The sequence below is a fragment of the Microcaecilia unicolor genome, chromosome 10, assembly GCF_901765095.1.
Source record: "Microcaecilia unicolor chromosome 10, aMicUni1.1, whole genome shotgun sequence".
Classification (NCBI taxonomy): Eukaryota; Metazoa; Chordata; class Amphibia; order Gymnophiona; family Siphonopidae; genus Microcaecilia; species Microcaecilia unicolor.
The window spans coordinates 31,512,217-31,532,714 of NC_044040.1; the positions used below are offsets into that span (position 1 = coordinate 31,512,217).

The following is a 20,498-nucleotide window of genomic DNA, read 5'->3' on the forward strand; positions in this document are numbered from 1 at the left end:
CTTCAGATCAGAAATGAGCAGACAACGACGAATATCAAAATATATAAAAGTGAAAATGTAAAAAGCATTCCAGTGTGCACCTCACAGTGAAAGACAGGAGAGGATGGGAATGGGAAAACAGGAGAAGTGGATGATCAGAGGGTGACCATGCAGTATAAAGTTTATAATGTGATAGGACACTCAGATCTTTTGTCTGGAGGGTGTCAATATTTCATCCTGGATTGTTTTAAGATTTCCTTTTAGTATTCTCCCCATAAAGTCATTAACACGCAGTGGTTCTCAACCAGTGTGTCCTATGAGGTGGGAAGGTGGGAGGTATGTCCCAGTAAGTTTGGCATGAACAGCAAGCCTGTACTTTCCTTAACAGATGTACCTTCAAGCTGGAAAGACCAGATATCTGAAATCTCCATAACTGGTCCCTAGTTCTGCTGGTACAAGCTAGTTCAGCTAGCCCCAAAGATAAACTGCTATGACCAGTCTCGGGTGGAAATACTGTGTCTGCTGTCCTTATGTTCTATTTGCTACATAGTTTCCAAGTAGCATATTTGCAGAGATTTGTGTTACTCAGTGCATATTTTCTAGCGAAAAAGGTGCCGGTACTCAAATGGCAGGCCACCCTTCAGGGGTGGGAGTGATCACTGAGGGACCCACCCCACAGTAGCCAGGCTCCCTGCAACCAGTCACAGAATCTATGACAAGGCAGAACTGGTGTGTAGAGCCTGAGCTCTTTCATTAAAACTTGGAGAGCATGGGTCAATTTTATCAGACAATGGAAAAGGTGCCGGTACTCAGTACCCCCAAGTACCCCCTCAAAAAAAGCCCTGGTGTTACTTCACAATACCTGCCAGTAGAAAGATTTTGCATTGCACTATACCCCTCGGTAATCTAGTGGTCCAACCGATTTGTTTGCTGGCTTCTTGCTTTTAATATACTCAGTTCTGGAAATTGTATTTTGTGAGTGTCTAAGAGGAAGCTGGAAGTGGTCTAACCAACCAGAACTTTACAGAGAATTTTTTTTTAAATATTTGGCAGCCCTAAAAAAATAGGACTGCTATTCATTTTTTATTTTTCAGTGTGCACTTTTAAATTGATGTTTGATTGTATAGTGCACAGTTGGGTGGACACGTACCCTTTATATTTAAAAAACACTTGTCACAAAGACATCACCCAGTGAAAGCCTGGGGCAATTTGCCTTCCCTGCCCAACAGAACCCATTTTACCAATTCTTTTTTTATACCCCTCTGGGGTTGGCAAGTCAAAATTTACCACCCTGCATAGATTTGGGTTATATACATGTAACAAGCTTAACACACATTAAAGAATTTGAACATGTGAATTACTGTTGAATTTTTCTGCCTTACAAATCAGAAAGACATGAAGGGCCATTATAAATGAGGGCAGATAAGAATAGATATAGAGCTCTTATCAAGGTTTAACGTTTGGAAGTCTTTGAATATATTATAGATGACATATTTGATTCAAGTTTGGATGTGGTGATGGCACATTCGGATGCTTTTACAAGCTTAGGACAGTATTCCATTGCAACTCTGTTCTGTGGCACATCAAGACCGGCACGATTCATCAAACCTGCCTGGTAATGTGATTAGGCTTATCCTCCCCCCCCCCCCCCCCACCAATGCCTTGTCTGTCATTTGCATTGCTATAGTGGATATGTTTATACTGCCTTTCTGCAGATACAGTCAAAGCAGTTTACATATAACCTTTTTTGCAGGTACTTTTATAGCAGATGTATGTAACTTTTGCCAATTGATGAAGGCGACATTTAAAATGCATGGAAATAAAATGATGTAACTGTTTGCTCTTCTTGAGAAGTTGGCAAGTAAAACACCAAAAGGAAAAGTGAAACCACATCAGACCCTGAAGTGAACTCCAAGTACATGTTTAATTTAGTTCAACTGAACAGTCATATTCTGTACCCGCTATTAGGTGGTATTTACTAAACCTAAAAACAAAAAAACACACATACAAAAAAACAACCCAAAACAGGAATTAAGCATATTGTACAGACATACATAAAAAAAAAAAAAAAAAAACAACTTTACATCAAGTGAACATATTAAGGTGTAAATTAATAACCTATGTTAAGGGAACAACATACAATATTTGCTCTGAACGGTGTTAACCTCTCCCCCACCCCCAGCAAAATCAGGCATTATTTTATTATATATCACGTTAGTTATTGGAGGCTACATGATAAATGAGATGCAAAACAACCTACTATTGTGCAATTCGAATGATACAGCCTGCACTGAACTTCACAAACTGCATTATTCATAGAAAACTAAATGGCAGATTTGAGCCTGGTGTTTTTGCTGCCTGGAAGCACATTGGGCTATTAACACATGGCCCTGATGTTCCTGGGCTTAATCATAATGGGAGCTGTACAGTATTTAGAGCAGCAGGATCCCTCCTCTCCCTTACCTCTCTCACCCCAGCAAGGACCCCTTGAAGATACTGCCTGCGCACCTTTTGATAAGAGACCATACAGCAGTTCTGGCCGTCGGCGCTGCCAGTGCACTGGGACCTGCTCTAATTCCCGCACCACCCTGTCATTGCTGCTTCCCCAAACCAGCAGCAGCAAAACAAAAATGGCCATTGTGGGACCTCACTGTACATAGCCTAACGCCCTAGAAGAAAAAGTGAAATCAGAGGGGGCAGGACCAGCAGCCATAGGTATGTACATTGGAGATCCCACTGGGGGGGGGGGGGGGGGGGGGAAGAGAGAGCGAGCAAGCGAGAGCGAGCGAGACTTGATATACTGCCTTTCTGTGTTCCAATCATAGTGGTTTACATATTCTATATAGGTATTTTTTTGCTGTCCCTAATGAGGCAATGGAGGGTTAAGTGACTTGTCCAAGATCAGAAGGAGCATTGGTGGGATTTGAGCCATGGTTTCCCTGGTTCTCAGCCTGCTGCTCTACCTATTAGGCACAGCTAATACATATTTGTATTTGCAGTACATAATGTTAGGTAACTCAACAGCAAACAAAGCCTAGCAGAGCTGAATCTGGTGACCATTTGGCAACCTTCCAACAACATTGATTATAGTTGCCAGTAATCTCAGAAATTGTTACAGTACTGCTGAACGTTACTGTTCACATGGCAAACAGAAAGATACTAGACTGGGGAGCTAGGGCTTACCAAGATCCAAGTGTTAAAGAATCTGCATATATTTCCAGAATACTGTAAATACTATTATGTTCAATGTATTATTTTGCAATGAATTATTATTTTGTTTGCTTTGGTACATAAATTCACTAGAATGCATACAGTGTGTATAATACCATCACTAACGGAGGTACGGGGAAGACAGCTGGGGTTCTTCCCTGCTGTGTTTAAATGTGCCCCACCCCTTTTATTAAGAGTGGTGCTCATACAGGAGAGCCGTGTTCCCTTTTAACCTGTGCAAAATGTCCAGTATCTGAGTAAAATTCAGAGGAGCTGTAAACTACAAACAAGTAGAGAAAGCATGCAGAGTTTGGCTCATGGAATTCTTTCCAACCTCCCTGCGAGTGTTTATGTATATGTATGTATGTGTGTGTGTGTGTGTGTGTGTGTGTGTGCGCGCGCATCTGTAAGAAATGCTCACAAGGTAATGTAATGGAAAATTTTTGCTCACTGCAGCTCTGTCCTTAGAGGGAACATTACCATACTGGGTAAGACCAATAGTCCATTTAGCCCAGTATCCTGTTTCCAACAGTGACCAATGCAGGTCACATGGCAGAAACCCAAAAAGCAGCAACATTCCATGCTACCAATCCCAGGGCAAGCAGTGGCTTCCCCAGGGCCGCCGAGAGACTGGGCCGGGCCCGGGACAAGGCCGGGCCTGGGGCCCCCCTCCGTCCACCACCAGGCCGGGCCCCTCTGAATTCAAATCATAGCGCCTCACCTCGACCTCACTCCATATGAAAGAAGTGCAGCAGCGGCAGTCTGCAGATTGCCTCCCTTCAGGCCTTCCCTCCGTGTCCCGCTCTTGCGCAAGTTACGTCAGACGAGGGCGGGACACAGGGAGGGAAGGCCTGAAGGGAGGCAATCTGCAGACTGCCGCTGCTGCACTTCTTTCACACGGAGCGAGGTGAGGCGCTATGATTTGAATTCAGGGGGGTCCGGAGCCGGCAGGGCATACCTAGGGTAGTTGACATCCGGGACTGGTCATTTTTTTTAACACCCCCCCTCCAAAATCCAGTACTAGGCATACCAAGAATTCAAAACACTCAGGACCAATAGAGCAATTCTACCATACCATAAGCAGTCATTTCTACGAGTCACACGAGGAAAAGGAAAGCATCTTAAACACTACAGTGAGCACTAGAACATCAATTCACCTATTGTAAAATGAAAGACAGAATAGTACAGATCGTCGATCCTGCACAGTCAATGGCCAACTGAAAGGCATGTCTTTTTCACAAACACAGATACACCTAATCCGGTATAGAATAAGTATTCATAAACTTTCTATTTAGACAAAAATTAAACTGAACCCCCAAGATGCTAGACTCTGCATACAATGCAATGCCACAGAAAATGTCCCGACAGCAGATGTAAATTTGAAAAAACAAATACCAATCACCACTTTACAAATTAACAAATAGAAAAAAACAAATGTAGAAAATAAAATACCATTTTATTGGAAATACATTTTTTTTGTTACATTTGTACCCCGCGCTTTCCCACTCATGGCAGGCTCAAATTTAGCTTTCAGAGGCCAAAACCTTCTTCCTCAGGTCAATACAGTATAGTGCTGTTACAGTATCCTATTCTGACTTGAGGAAGGGGGTTTTGTTCTCTGAAAGTTAGTCAAAATGTATTAAAATTAGTCCAATAAAAAGATTACCTTATTTATATGTTCTATTAGAAACATTTAACACAGCTACAATACTACTTTATCCTAAAGCAAAAAAAGAATATATATTTTATTTACAGTTTGTCGTCTCTGGTTTCTGCTTTCCTCATCTTCTTTACACTGTCTTCCTTCGATCCAACATCTGTCTTCTTTCTCTCTCTGCCATCCAGTGTCTGCCCTCTCTGCTGTCCCCTCCATCCAGTGTCTGTACTATCTCTCCCTTCCATCCAAATCTGCCCTCTACCTCTGCCCCTTCCATCCACCATCTGCCTGTCCTCTCTCTCTCCCCCTTCCATCCACTATCTGCCCTTTCTCTCTGCCCCTTCAATCCACCATTTGCCCTCCCTCTCCCATCCATCCAGGGTCTGCCGTCCCTCTTGCTCCCCCCCTTCCATCCAGGATCTGTCCCCTCTCTCTCTCTGCCCCTTTCAGCCCCCAGTTCCAGCCCCCTTATCCCACCTGCCCCTAGTTCTAACCCCAGCCCACATCTCCCACCTGCCCCCCCCTTTTCAGCCCCCAGTTTCATCCCCACTATCCCACCAGTCCCCAATTTCAACCCCAGCTCTTTTCTCTCACCAGCCCCGAGCTTCAGCCCCAGCCACTTCTCCCTGTCCCCTTTTAAGCCCCCAGTCCCCACAGTTTCAGCCCCTGCCCCTTTTCAGCCCCCAGTCCCAGTACTAGCCCCCTTATCTCACCTACCCTTCTTTTTAGCCCCCAGTTCCAGCCCCCTTCATCCACATGCCTTGCATTAGGGCCCCCCTTTTCAGCCCCAGACCCATTCTCCCACCAGCCCCAGGCATGGCCCCATTTTCCCTCCTGGCCCCAGTTCCCTTCTCCCATCTGAGCCCCTCCCAAGTCCCCTTCTCCCATCTGAGCCCCCCTCCCGACCTGACCTGTCTACCAACTCCGATGACAGCCGACAGCCCTCTTCCTTCTCCTGCCACCACCCTGCGCCTTGCATCTGCCCTGCTTGTAAAAGAAAAATCGGCTCGTCGGGCCTTCCCTCACTGTGTCCCGCCCTCCTCTGAGGTAACTTCCTATTTCTGCGACTTCTAGTTTTTGGTACGTCAACTTTGATCCCATGTGTAGAGTGCTGTGGCACCTTCTCATTCAGTTTATTATTATTTGCTGCATTTGTATCCCACATTTCCCCACCTATTTGCAGGCTCAATGTGGCTTACAATATGTTACAACGACAATCATCTCACCAAGGCCTATTACGGACGAAGAGAAAGGGCTAGGGTAATGAGATTACAATGAGGGGCCAAGTCATAATAAAACATACTCGGGGTGGGGTGGGGGGGGGGGGGGAAGAGAGAAACTAAAAGACAACCTGGAAAGAAGACTCGGAAAGCAGTCAAAATAGCTATACTTCTGTCCTGATAATTCACCTAGAGCTACATCTGGAGGAGTAACCTAATGGTTAGAAGAGCCCAGTTCAAATCCCACAGCACCTCCTTGCAGGGGCATAGCCAGACAGCAGATTTTGGGTGGGCCTAGACAAGAAGTGGGTGGCTACAAGTGTTCTCCCCCCCTCCCCCACCAACTTAAAAAAATCTCTCAGCTGGTAGGAAAACACTGCTCTCTACCTTGGCAGCCTGCAGCAGGCATGCGCTGAAAACTGAGCATGCGCAGTTGCCAGTATCGGCAGCTTAGGAAGCTCAGACTTCTGAAGTCGGGAGCAATGTTTTCAGTACCATCAGGAGGAGGTCTTCAGCTGGCGGAGCTTGGGATCCCCACCAGCTACCACTAAATGTGTGCTGCTGTTGGGTGGGCCTGAGCCCTAAGTGGGTGGGCCCTGGCCCACCCAGGTCCACCTGTGGCTACGCCACTGCCTCCTTGTGATCTTGGGCAAGTTACTAAGGGGATCCTTCTAAGCTGCGTAAGCGCTAACGCACGCCCTATGCACATAAATTCTGAGTTACCGCCCGGCTACCACGTGGCCTGGGTGGTAATTTCATTTTTGACGTGCGCCCGACACACGTGACAGAAAATATTTTTATTTTCCGGTACATGGGTGGTAAAATCAGCATTTGGAGCATTTGGACACATGTTGACCATTACCACCCACCTTACCACTAAGTCAATGACTGGCGGTAAGGTCTCAGACCCAAAATGGACACGTGCCAATTTTCATTGTGCCACACATTCATTTTCACCCCCTCCCCCCCCCCAAAAAAAGGCTTTTTTTTTTTTTTTTAACAGGTGAACTGAAAAATGATCTTGTGTGCGGCCAAAACACACACCTACACTACTCCAGGCCATTTTTCAGCACACCTTAGTAAAAAGGACCCCTAAATCTTCTATTGCCTCAGGTACAAATTTAGGGGGTCTTTTACTAAAGGTGCACTAGCGTTTTTAGCTCACATTCAAAATTAGATGTTGCTATTTTGGGCGTGGAGAAATCGTTTACATGCACTGATGTTGTTGGACAGGAAGAGCGCTGGTAACTCTCCTAAACAAAAGAAACAGTTTTTAAGTATATGGGATGCATACATACAATCCTTACCTCATAGGGCGAGAAGTCAGATTTTGAATACTATGTAAGAACTACCCTCAATAAGATGATAGAAGCGCCATTGGATGATGTTGGCTCGGGGGCCCTTGCCTGCTGCACACATCTGAAATAGTTAATTGGTGTTTTCCCCCCCTCCTCTTTCCATTTAGGGAGTACTGGATAAAGGAAGGGGGGAGGTATAGAGGATTGGACTTAGGAATATCCCGTTCATCGTCTCAGGGGGTTATCAGAGATCAGACCTCCAGAGGCATAGATGGGGGGAAGGAAATACATGGGAGAGAGGAGAGAATGAATACGAGACATACAAATCTTATCTAGAAGTTTGTCGGGTCTTCTGTTTCCCAATATTGGAGTTTAATTTTTTTTTTTGTTACATTTGTACCCCGCGCTTTCCCACTCATGGCAGGCTCAATGCGGCTTACATATTGTATACAGGTACTTATTTGTACCTGGGGCAATGAAGGGTTAAGTGACTTGCCCAGAGTCACAAGGAGCTGCCTGTGCCCGAAGTGGGAATCGAACTCAGTTCCTCAGTTCCCCAGGACCAAAGTCCACCACCCTAACCACTAGGCCACTCCTCCACTGTTGCTACTATTTGAGATTCTACATGGAATGTTGCTATTCCACTAGCAACATTCCATGTAGAAGTCGGTCCTTGCAGATCACCAATGTGGCCGCGCAGGCTTCTGCGAGTCTGACGTCCTGCACGTGCAGAACATCAGATGCTCACAAAAACAGAAGCCTGCGCAGCCTTCTACATGGAATGTTGCTAGTGGAATAGCAACATTCCATGTAGAATCTCCAATAGTAGCAACATTCCATGTAGAATCTCCAATAGTATCTATTTTATTTTTGTTACATTTGTACCCTGCGCTTTCCCACTCATGGCAGGCTCAATGCGGCTTACATGGGGCAATGGAGGGTTAAGTGACTTGCCCAGAGTCACAAGGAGTTGCCTGTGCCTGAAGTGAACTCAGTTCCTCAGGACCAAAGTCCACCACCCTAACCAGTAGGCCACTCCTCCATTCAGTGGGACTTCAGTACTACTGATAGTTATGTTATAAAGTTTGCAGTACCGGAGGGAGGAGGGGAGAGGGAGGAGGGTGGGTTCAGGGTGAAAATTGTAAAAGTTCTCAGGTACTGTTCTGTATTTTCAAGTCAATGTATCGTTGAGATTGTAGATGAGGAATGCAATACCAGTATTATCATTGTTCCTTTGTTATAGTATCAATAAAAACCGTTTAAATATAAAAAATGTTGCTAAACGCCGAGATGCCCATTATATGGGTGTTTCAGCGCCAGCTGATTTTTTAGTATGAGCTAAAAACACTAGTGCACATTAGTAAAAGACCCCTTTAGATTGTGTGGGGATATAAATATACCTATTGGCTCTACACTTCAATAGTTTTCAGGCAGTATAAGAGAGAAATTAAATTAAAACAAAATAAATTCTCCAGGCACAACCAAATCAGCATCTTATAGGTGACCTGGGTCAACCGACAAGGCTGTTTCAACAAAACAGCCAGTTTGCAAAGCACACACTGGAATTTTAAGTACTGCATACCTCTGCTATTAAGTAGTAGCACCTGGGAAAAGTTGATCCAAAAGCATCCAAAAAAATTAAACTCTGGAATTCGTTGCCAGAGAATGTGGTAAATGCATTTAGCTTAGTAGGGTTTAAAAGGGTTTGGATGGCATCCTAAAGGAAAAGTCCATAGACCATTATTAAAATGACTTTGGGAAAAGCAGCATAAAATGAACATTTTTGGGATCTTGCCAGGTATTTGTGACCTGGATTGGCCACTGTTGGAAACAGGATGCTGGGCTTAATAGACCTTTGGTCTGTCCCAGTTTGGCAATACTTATGTATCTTTGCATTTTTAGGCACATTTTGCATGAAGCAAGAAAGCCTGTTACAAGGCTGTGTCTGTCCATTCATCTGTATGTATGTTATATATGTGTACACAATACACACATACATGTACAGAGAGAACAGGATCTGGTGGAGAGCCGGAGTCCTATAACCCAAAATATGTAGGATCCACAATGGCAGACAGACACAGGAAGTAGTAGGAAGCCCAACACTGCCACCCAAAGACTAGTGGTGATATCACAAAGAGGCAGCATTGGAAAGCCTAGTCACACCATCCAAAGATTATGACTGGCTAGAAAGAAAGAGGTGGCAGGGAGCCCAGGACCACTTTTAGTAATAGCGTCAACCAAGGTGGTGGATAGGAGAGGAAGAAGCAGGGGAGGGCTGGATGGGAGACAGCATATCCCCACCATATACATGCCAAAATCCCCTGTGTACCTCCTCATAAAAAAAATACACACACGCTTCCAAAAAACAAACACAATGGCACTTCCCCACACACTCCCATACCTCCTGCATATTGGTTTGCTATCAATTTCCCATAACTCACACATACATCCCACATCTTTAACACCAAAACCAAATACACATACTCCTTCAAACCTCTATCCACATGTCCCACAGTTCCCCACACACAAACACAATCCATCTCCTTGCACACATACTCCATATATACCACCCCCTGCTGTTGGATTGGGTAAAGTGTGTCTGTATCTACAAATGTAGGTAAAATACAAGCTGAAAAGCTCGTGCAACTTTTTTTTGCTAAAATGTTAAAAGTAATTTAAATAAAACAATGCAGCCCTGCCAGCTTTTTAATCTCAACTTATACACATATGATTAGAAAGTTTTAAGTCACAAAAATTCGCAGTTTCTGGAGCAGGTATTCAGGCCTGTTATTTACACAGACAAAATGTTTTCTGTACTAATCTTATAAACGCAAAGGGGTCTATACTACCCTGTGCTCAGTTTCTTTTAAAAACATTCATATTCAGGGACCCCCTGTTTTGATATGCAGATCTCTTTTATACTTTTTGGTAACAGAGTTTGCATGATTTCCTCTTCTCATCCAAAAATAACTAACTTTCATGATCAGCTATAATTCTCCTTAAAAATATCATTCTGGAATAGGTATTGTGGGAATACATGTCATACAAGCATTACACAGCACCTAATGCAGTAATCACTTGGATGACAGCTCTCCAATAAATAGATATAAGAATTCAGACGTGAAAATCAAAATTCTAGGACTAGACAATGAACAAAGGGGTCCTTCAGGTAACTTTTGATCCTCATTAGTAAACCAAGAGCAGTACTCACCTCTACACACCACTGACTGGGAATAAGAGAAGCCCTGCAAGTTCAATGTTAACGTTTGAAAGTCTATTTCCTCCTCCCTTAGAGGCTGTGCTTCAGCTAATCAAACCCAAGAACCTTCTGGGCAAGGAGGTTTGCTACATGTACTTACAAGATTTAACAACAAACACTTATTTACCTTTATAAATAGCCTGCTTAAGAGTTTCCATACAAATTATACCTGTACTGTTCAAACAGGTAAGGGAAATTAACTAATAGCCAAGGCACAAAATTAAATAGTCTTCTTTTCTATTCAGATCTGTATTACAGGGTAAGTGGATATTTTTCCTGAAAGTTTTATCCATGTAACCTCACCTATACACTTTCCGCTCCAGTTCACAGGTGCTGTCCTCTGCTGATTACTTAAATCCTGTCCAAGTACAAGCTATGGAGGTAGACTAAGAAGGAATGAAAAGTGGGAGTGGTTAATATTGATGTGTGTTTATACATTTAAATTCAGAGTTAATAAATAGTAATAAAACAAAATATGATACCTTTTTTTATTGGACTAACAATACATTTTTTGATTAGCTTTTGAAGGTAATCCTCCTTCAGATCAAATGTTGACTAATATCAGAATAGATAAGTGAAACACAAAAGCATTCCAATGACAGTCTCACAGGAAGAGGGTGGGGCAGGTTAGGACAAAGCAGTATAATTTTATGGTTTATAATGGGCTAGAAAACAGAGATCTTTGGTAAGTCCTGTCTGGTGGGTGCAAAAATATTTCATCATTTTGACTTCAAAGGTCTTATGTTCCTGGATTATCTTAAAGGTTCCTTTTAGCAGTCTCACTATCAAATCATTGATGCAGTGTTCTGGTTTTGTAAAGTGCTGTCCCACAGAGGTGACATCCTGGTTGGCATTTGTCATGTTTCACATGATACCTATGTAGATCAAATCTTGTCTTTAGCATCTGGCTCGTTTCTCCAATATAGCACCCCTCTTCACACTTCTTACATTGAATGATATATACCACATTTGAAGATGAGCATGTGAAGGATCCCCTTATGCTGAAGAAGGCTACCACATCACTAACTTCAGAGTTAACAGCACAAATTGTTAGGGCTGGGAACTGGGGACCAATTAATGCATTACTTTTGGCCTACTCCAGGAGTCAATTAAAAAAAACCCCCAAACACCTCATAGTTGGGAGCCAGACATTTTACACCGCAATACAGATCACAAAGGAATGGAAGTTACAGCATACCAGGTCATGGGGGCTGCCAGCTACCAGTTTCACAGGTGTATGTACTTGTCTGCAGGAAAGGATAGCAAAATGTAATTTAAAAATAAAAAAATCATTTGTCTTTAGAGTCCTAAAACCAAGAAACCCCATTCAGAAGAGGAGAACAAGATCCCTTAAGTACAGCATAGTTTCTACACGTTAGTAGAAATCTGAAATTATTATTTATTGCTTTTTTTCATAGTCATGAAATTTCCCAGGGGTATGGAAAAACTACCTGAATACTAACCCTCAGGCAAATGATAGATTATTTCTATCTATCAGGCCTCCCCACTCCCAATGACTTCACCCATACATCACCTCCAAAAAGTGGTCAGGTGCATCCACTCTTTCAGCTGAAATTGAAGTGTGATAGATAAATGTTACTGCATCAAGAAACTAGCATCTACATTTACAGGATGATACGCTAAGTTTCTATGAACAGTCTCCTTTTTCTTTAAGGGATGGTATATTGCAAATTGTGACCCAGTTAATCGCAGACCAGGCAAGTCTCAGGTGTGTGTTGGCTAATCATTTCAAGTCTGAATGGGAAACCCAATTAAAAACAGGTTTGACAACCCCAATATTCTTGGTAGGGAGAGGCTAGAAAGTGAATAATTATGGTGGAAGTGCAGTTTAGCTCTAGAAATGAAAGGATTTTCTGGAGAAAGTCATCATTTCATCTGGTAGCCATTCAAGGTTAGATGACAAATAGAACATTCTGTTTTTCAAGGGGAATGAAAGGGTCTCTCCTCACAAATTCAGATTTAGTCAAATTTTTACTCTTCTATACTTCTAGAGCTTCTAAATGATCCAGTCCTAGGAGGGAGATTTTTCACCAGTGCTGGATTTCTGCCAAGTCCAACTTCATCCTGATGCATTATGGGACCTGCAGCATTGATGTCAATGGGTAGAATAAAGGACTACAAATCCCACACTGCTTTGGGATGTAAGTTTAAAACCAGTACCGACTAAAAGGTCTCTTTCTTGGAACTGGGTAATTTGCCAGCTTTGCAACTTACTGTAAAACACTTGTCAGACAAGCAGGTTTTTTTTTTTTTTTTTTGAGCTTACTATGCTGGCTCTATCCTATGAAGTTTTAGCCAGGGTTCAAATCCTACTGCTGTTCCTTGTGACCTTGGGCAAGTCACTTAACCACTGCCTCAGGTGTGAGCTTAGATTGTACACCCTCTGGGGACAAGGAAATACCTGTTGTGCCTGAATATAACTCGCTTTGAGCTGCTATTGAAAAGGTGTAAGTTAAGTCCAAATAAAGAAACCGATACTGTGGTTGCTGTGTCTAGTGCATGTGAAAATAGAGGTTAATAAACAAGACAAAACCTTTTTATTAGGCTAACATAATAGATTTTTTAATCTAACACTCTCTTCTTAAGGCTGAATGAACTCCACAGGTCCGTCCCGGGCAGGACCTGTCACCACTTCACACTTCATATTACAAAATTGAAGCAGCTCCATGTAACAGAGGAGCAAGGCATAGGTGTGAATGAAAGGGGAGGGCCTGGGATTGGAGACAAAGAGGAAGACAAGGATTTGTGGTAGGAGGGGGCAGAAGATTCAATATTTGCAGGGGGAGGTAGGAGAATGAGGACGGCAGAGCTGTGAAGTTACAATTCCAGAAGGAGGAAACCTTTTTGGCTAGTCCTGGTTTTAAACTTACATCCAGTGGCGTTCCTAGGGCGGCTGACACCCAGGGCGGATCGCCAATGTGCCCCCCCCGGCAAAACGACACCGCGCGCCTGTCAACTTCGCTCGTTCCGTGCTCCCTCTGTTCCGGAACAGGAAGTAACCTGTTCCGGGGCAGAGGGAGCACGGAATGAGCGGCGCCGACAGGCGCGTGGCACCCCCCCAGCGGCGGCGGACCGCACCCACCGTCCCCCCCCCTAGGAACGCCACTGCTTACATCCCAAAGCCATGTAGTATTTGTAGTCCATGACTCAGTGCTGCAGGTCCCATAATGCACCAGGATGAGTTTGGCAGAAATCTGGAACCGGCCAAAAAGTCTCCCTCCTGGAATAGATTACTTAGCAGCTCTGTCTACCTGTCTCCCAAATATATAAGGATTAATGCTTCAGTGTCCCCATTCTCTACTGAGTTGTCTCTCAGTCATTAGATCAGTAGAAACAGTTTACAGGATCTAATCTACTAAACTTTTTTCTTACATTCTGTATGAGATAAAAGTTTAGGAAACCAGGGTCACATATTAGCTTTGAAATACTGATGACTGCAGTGGGGGTTCTGCTGTTAATGATGAATGACAAAAAGCATGTGGCATGTCTTAAATAATAAACTGGAAGAATTCATTTATTAGACTTCGTACAGTAAGTACAATTTCTTCCCAAAGGGGTACTTTCCACAATGCAAGGAACGCAAGACAATATCCATTTTATACATCCTTAACTTTATATTTCAACCAGGACTTGCCATAAATTTTTGAAACAGCATGTTGTGCTGTGCATGAGAACAAACCAGAAGTCGATTCCCAGGGAGTAAGCAGGAGAGAACAGAATAGTTGCTTTTCAATGAACTTAGCAACCTCTTCACATGAAAGACTTTATGAATTCATTAGGACTTACGGCCAAGTTTCTGTCACCAAATCTGCTCGATTGTCTTAACGTGAAATACAGTAGCATATTGAAATACTCCGTAAGCTGGAATACTGCTTGTGTGATGGAGCTACCAGTGTTAGGGTATCGGCTCTAATGGATGAATACATCCTGGTTTAATGCCCCTGTTACAGAATTCAAAGGAATAAAAGCTCTGTGTTCATATTTGGCAATACCTATGAATTAGGATATTTGCATTCATAGCTTACAAACGGTGTCAAGCTTGTCACTATAATCATATTGGTCACAAGACCCTTCCACTCCCCTAATTTTTCTTGTCAAGAACACTACACCGTTCTTCAAACATGCAGTGTCGGCTCTACATTTAAGCACTGTTAGAGCGCCAGCTTCAGGGTGGCAGGTCTAGATCTGCTGCAGTCAAAGCAAATCAATACACTCTGACAGTCACACTGACTGAAAGAATTATGACCGTACTTTGCATATTAGTTTACATCTATATCCATATATAGATGAAATCCATATATAGAGAAGAATTGCATTGGCTTCCATTGAAAGATCGAATTGCATTCAAAATCTGCACCTTAACTCATAAAATCATTCATGGAGAGGCCCCATCATACACGTCAGACCTAATCGACTTACCAGCACGAAATACCAAAAGTTCATCACGTACTTTCCTAAACCTCCACTACCCCAATTGCAGAGGACTTAAATACAAATCAATACATGCATCTAGCTTCGCCCACCTCTGCACACAATTATGGAATAAACTACCGAATACTATAAAAACAACCCACGACTTGACAACATTGTGAATACTGCCCATTTAACCTCTATCATATCTCCCCTCAGCCGCCTTTTCTCCAAGCTGAAGAGCCCTAGCCGCTTTAGCCTTTCCTCATAGGGAAGTCGTCCCATCCCCTTTATCATTTTCATCGCCCTTCTCTGCACCTTTTCTAATTCTATTATATCTTTTTTGAGATGCGGCGACCAGAATTGAACACGATATTCGAGGTGCGGTCGTACCATGGAGCGATACAAAGGCATTATAACATCCTCATTTTTGTTTTCCATTCCTATACCCAGACCAATCTGATTAATAAACGACTTCTTGCCCTTTAGAAAAATGCTGAAACCTCATCTCTTTAAGCGAGTCTACCCAAATGCCCCAACCTAATCTCGCCAACTTCCACCCCCAATTCTGTTCTGACTTAAATACCAACCTCCCATCCTTCTCTTTCCATCTCTCCTTAATTTTATCCCTCCTTACCCTTTCTCCCAAATTACACTATCCTATCCTGTCTACCCTCATAGGCGGTCGGTGGCCCAACTGTTTGGGGAGGCTAAAGGGGGTGGGGTTAGGGGGGCCAGGGGCGGGGCTTACACCCATAAATGTCTGACAACACAGAAAAAAAAATAAGACACAATACCTTTTATTACATTTAGATATTAAATATGTATCATATGTCAAAGAATAAAGTGGTTGCTCAAAGCATGTACTAACCACAATTGCTCAACTGTAAAACACTATGCACAAATTTATGCAAAAACACACTCATAAACCTTACTGTACCATAACACTGGGCAGACCCTAATAAACCAATATACCACCCATACGGAAAATGCAGACCGTCAACAATATGAAACAAGGGATCATAATATCACAATTCTCATGTAGAGCCACAAAACACCCTTTTAGGGTGGATAGTGTTCACAATGAGCTCCTTTTATGAACGACTATATGTAGATCCTTCAAGAGGTAGTGTGTCATGATTCAGGCTCTACACCCTTTCTGATGTTTTGGTGCCACCTCAGTAAGGCTAACACACAATCTCTCCACTGCAAAACACTATACACAAACTTGTGCAAAAACACACTCATAACCTTAGCAAACCATAACAGCACTAATTCCAAGGACAGGACGAGCTACAACCTTATGCGTGGAAAGGCAGCACTGTAATTACACTGGGCTCTAAAACACCAGTACACAACCTAGTGAAACAAAAAAAAACCCCAAAATGGGCTGTAAATACTACACACTAGTAGAATACTGCACCTTGATTGCACATGAAAAACACATGACACAACAGATATGAAGGCAAAACTGGAAAGTTACCTCAAGAACTCAGACTCAGCATGCAGCAATACTAGAAAAATTGAAACTTGTATGCAAAATATCACAGATGCACATTTCCAAAAGCTGACATATTCCAGTTAATAAATTCTGAATAAAATACTTTTTTCTACCTTTGTTGTCTGATCATTTAGTTTTTCTATTCGCTTTGGTCCCAGTGTCTTCTGTTTTATGCAGTGTCTTCTTTCCATTTGATATTTTTTCTCTCACCATGTCCACCATCCTCCTGTGTCCTTATGCGTCCTGTCTACCATCTGTAGCCCTGTCCCTATCCTTCAGTATCCCAATCCAGCTCTTAAATTCAATAGTTTTCCCTCCATCCATATCCAGCATTTCTCCTCACTCCCCTCCATCCGTGTGCATATACTTCTCTCTCCTCCATCCATGTCCAGTACCTTCCCTCTTTCTCTCCTACCATTCCATCCAGTGTCATCCCTCTTTCTCTCTCCATCCTTCCACCCATTATCCTCTCCCAATCCTTCCAACCATTGTCTTCCTCTATCTCCCCTTCCTTCTAGACAGTTCTCTCTCTTGACCCTTTTCCATTCAGCATGTCCTCTCTCACCCCATCCTTCCAGTGTCTTTCCTCTTTCCCTCCCTGCCAGTTTCTTCCCTCCTTCCAGCATTTTTCCTCTTTCTTCCTCATTTCATCCAGCCAGCATTTCTCAGTCTGACAGCTAGGGTCTCCCCCAGTTTCTCCCCAGCAGCTTCTCTCTCTCTCTCTCCTACCCATGTCTCCTCTTTCCACTCATCTCTCTCTCTCTCTGTACCCCCTTCCATCCAGCATCTTCTCTCTAGCTCTCCCCTGCTCTTTTCCATGTCCCTGGCTCTCCCCTGTTCTTTTCCATGCCCCCTCTTTCTCTCCCCATCTCTTTCTGGCTCTCCCCTGCTTTTTTTCCATGTCCCTGGCTCTCCCCTGCTTTTTTCCATGTCCCTGGCTCTCCCCTGCTCTTTTCCATGGCCCCTCTTTCTCTCCCCATCTCTTTCTGGCTCTCCCCTGCTTTTTTCCATGTCCCTGGCTCTCCCCTGCTCTTTTCCATGTCCCCTCTTTCTTTCCCTATCGCTCTCTGGCTCTCCCCTGCTCTCCTTCTCTCTCCTCCTACCGTTTCCACACGTTCTCTTCTCTCCCTCCGGCCCAGGCTTCTTTACAGCAGCGCTGACAGAAGAAGAAAAAGAAGTGCGGGGCCGCAACAGCGTTCAGACATGCGCTGTCGGCTCTGCCGGTCCTCTGCCCCCAGAATGGGAAATTGACGTCACGGGGCTGAGACCGGCAGAGCCGACAGCGCATGTCTGAACGCTGCTGCGGCCCCGCGCTTCTTTTTCTTCTTATGTTATGCTGGCTCCGAGAGAAGCGGCTGCCGCTGCGCTGCTCAATAGAAGCGGCGGCAGCAGAAGATTTCGTCGGGGTAGATTTGGAGAGGGAGGCAGGTGGGGCTGCCGCGAAGCTCACAGCTGGGCTGGGGAGGCTTAGCCTCCCCAAGCCTCTTATACGGGGCGCCTATGTCTACCCTCTTTTATCCTAGTCATATATTATCTAGCTCAACTTATCATTCACTACTAAGCCCATCTTTACATTGTTTTCTACTGTTTTATTAAAATTCTATTAACTTTGTATTTCAAATTACTATGTAAGCCGCATTGAGCCTGCATTATGTGGGAAAGCGCGGGGTACAAATGTAATAATAATAACTTTTCAGAGGTTACTGAAGACATACAGTACCTGTTCAAAGAGACTTACAAAAAGGATCCTCCTTAATGACTTGATTCCTAATCTATACCAGAACCAATATTGATCCCTTCTAATTTGATTATTTTATCTTATTATCATTATTGAACATTATATCTTATCCTGCTCTCTCTTATATGTTATGTATTGTCATTTTATTTACCCTATTTACCTGTTATTCTTTCACATTAATTGTAACAATATGCTGAACCTCTTACTCTGTTAATTGTGATGCCATTGCAACATAATGTAAGCCACATTGAGCCTGCAAATAGGTGGGAAAATGTGGGATACAAATGCAGCAAAATAAAATAAAATATATACAGTGTAATATTTAGAAGTCCAATTGTGCCTTTGTATAGGATTGTTGGGGAGGGGTGGTGTTGAGGTGATCATAATTGCTAAGTTTAATTATCAAAATCTCAATGGAAAAGGGACCTGAAAAGTTAACTGAGAGGGCATAACGCTGAAGCCCCCCCTCCCCCGCCTCAGATGACTAATACTCTTGAACTAGCCCTGTTAATATATCTCTCCAGGTAACATCATGACATATAGATAATGACCAAAGGGAAGCTAAGGAGCACACCTCAATAACTGAGGCCACAAAACATGAGGGCACAGAGGTAGAAACCACATTATTACTATTTTGAAGAATTTCCTCCTCACCCAAGGGTCCCTGCATACAACAATGGGGGTCTTTTACTAAAGCTTAGCTCGAGTTATCTGCAGCAGGGACCATAGGAATAAAATGGGCCCTCCTGCAGATAACTTGAGCTAAACTTTAGTAAAAGACCCCCCTATGTTTTCTAACCCTTTCAAGCCTAAATAACTTAATAAGGCGTTGTATTGATTGCAATCCCTCATTTGGTAGACTGACCTGTAGTGGTGCATCGCAACACACCACTAGGGGGTTCAGGCACTGCCATTTTGGATCATATAACCTACCTGAAAGATCTCACACAAAGTTATACCCAAGGCAGGTGCAAGTTTCTTGCATGTCCGTAAGAATCAACAAGTGTATGTATTTTTTATTTATTTATAACATTTATATCCCAAACAAGTTCAGGTTCAATGTGGCTAACGATAAACATTTGCAAAAAAAATACAATTAGCATAAGTAGTAATAATATCATTCACAATATTCACTACTATTGAATAACAACAGCAGGTTCCAAGCATGTCCAAGAGTTAACAATTACAAGTGTGAGTAAGAGATTTACTAAATAAAAATGCTTTCAACAGCTTAATTGGTAATGTATCTTCCGCAATCTGGTACAATCATTGGTACTCAGTCATCTGGACTATTGTAACTCACTTTACGCTGGCTGTAAAGAGCAAATACTTAAAAAACTCCAGACAGCCCAGAACACGGCAGCCAGACTTATATTCGGCACACCAAAATACGAAAGCGCGAAACCTCTACGAGAAAAACTACACTGGCTCCCACTAAAAGAACGCATCACGTTCAAACTTTGCACTTTAGTCCATAAAATCATCCATGGTAACGCCCCAGCCTACATGTCAGATCTAATAGAACTTCCACCCAGGAACGCAAAAAAATCTTCCCGCACACCCCTCATTCTTCATCCTCCCAAGTGTAAGGGTTTGAAATACAAATCAATGCATGCATCTACCTTTTCCTATACGAGCACGCAGCTCTGGAATGCGCTGCCACGTAACCTGAAAACGGTCTATGAATTGACCAATTTCCGCAAACTACTGAAAACTTATCTCTTCGACAAGATAGATCACAAAGATCAACATGTGTAACTGTATAATCTGTAAAACTTTTAGAACTGTCTTATAATGTCTTTTGCTTTAACACCATCATGTATTTCACCACCATGTAACACAAACCCTCTGTAAACCTAATGTATATTCACTTCTATTTCCAGTACCCATGATGAATTGTAAGCCACATTGAGCCTGCAAAGAGGTGGGATAATGTGGGATACAAATGCAATAAATAAATAATAAATCAATGAATTAAGCAGAGAATTCCATAGCTTCGTACCTTGATAAGTAAAGCCCGCATTATGAATAGATTTATAATGAAGCTTCTTACAACTTGGGTGATGAAGGATGAGAGAGTCTCTAGATGCAGGAAAAGCATTTTATAAACTACACGTACCAATCCTGCCCCCCACTCCACCCATTCTCCATATCTGAAAATGCCTACGAGTGTTGCATAAAACCAGGTGCTAACTTTCTAGCTTT

At 43.0% G+C, this 20,498-nt stretch overlaps 1 protein-coding gene across 7 annotated transcripts in view; it reads right to left on the minus strand.

The window, feature by feature from the left end:
- Positions 1 to 20,498, minus strand: part of LOC115479198 (hyaluronidase-like) — a 44,334-nt gene that overhangs the window by 19,735 nt on the left and 4,101 nt on the right. For 3 of the 7 annotated variants that reach the window (XM_030217013.1, XM_030217011.1, XM_030217012.1), the window contains exon 2: positions 10,927 to 11,009. The exons of 1 other annotated variant lie outside the window; for it this stretch is intronic. The gene's annotated coding sequence lies outside the window, so the exon portion shown is untranslated. Of the gene's footprint in view, positions 1 to 10,575; positions 10,680 to 10,750; positions 10,865 to 10,926; positions 11,010 to 12,157; positions 12,267 to 20,498 lie in introns of those variants that run through there. 3 more of the 7 variants (XM_030217010.1, XM_030217016.1, XM_030217014.1) reach the window with 3 other exon arrangements.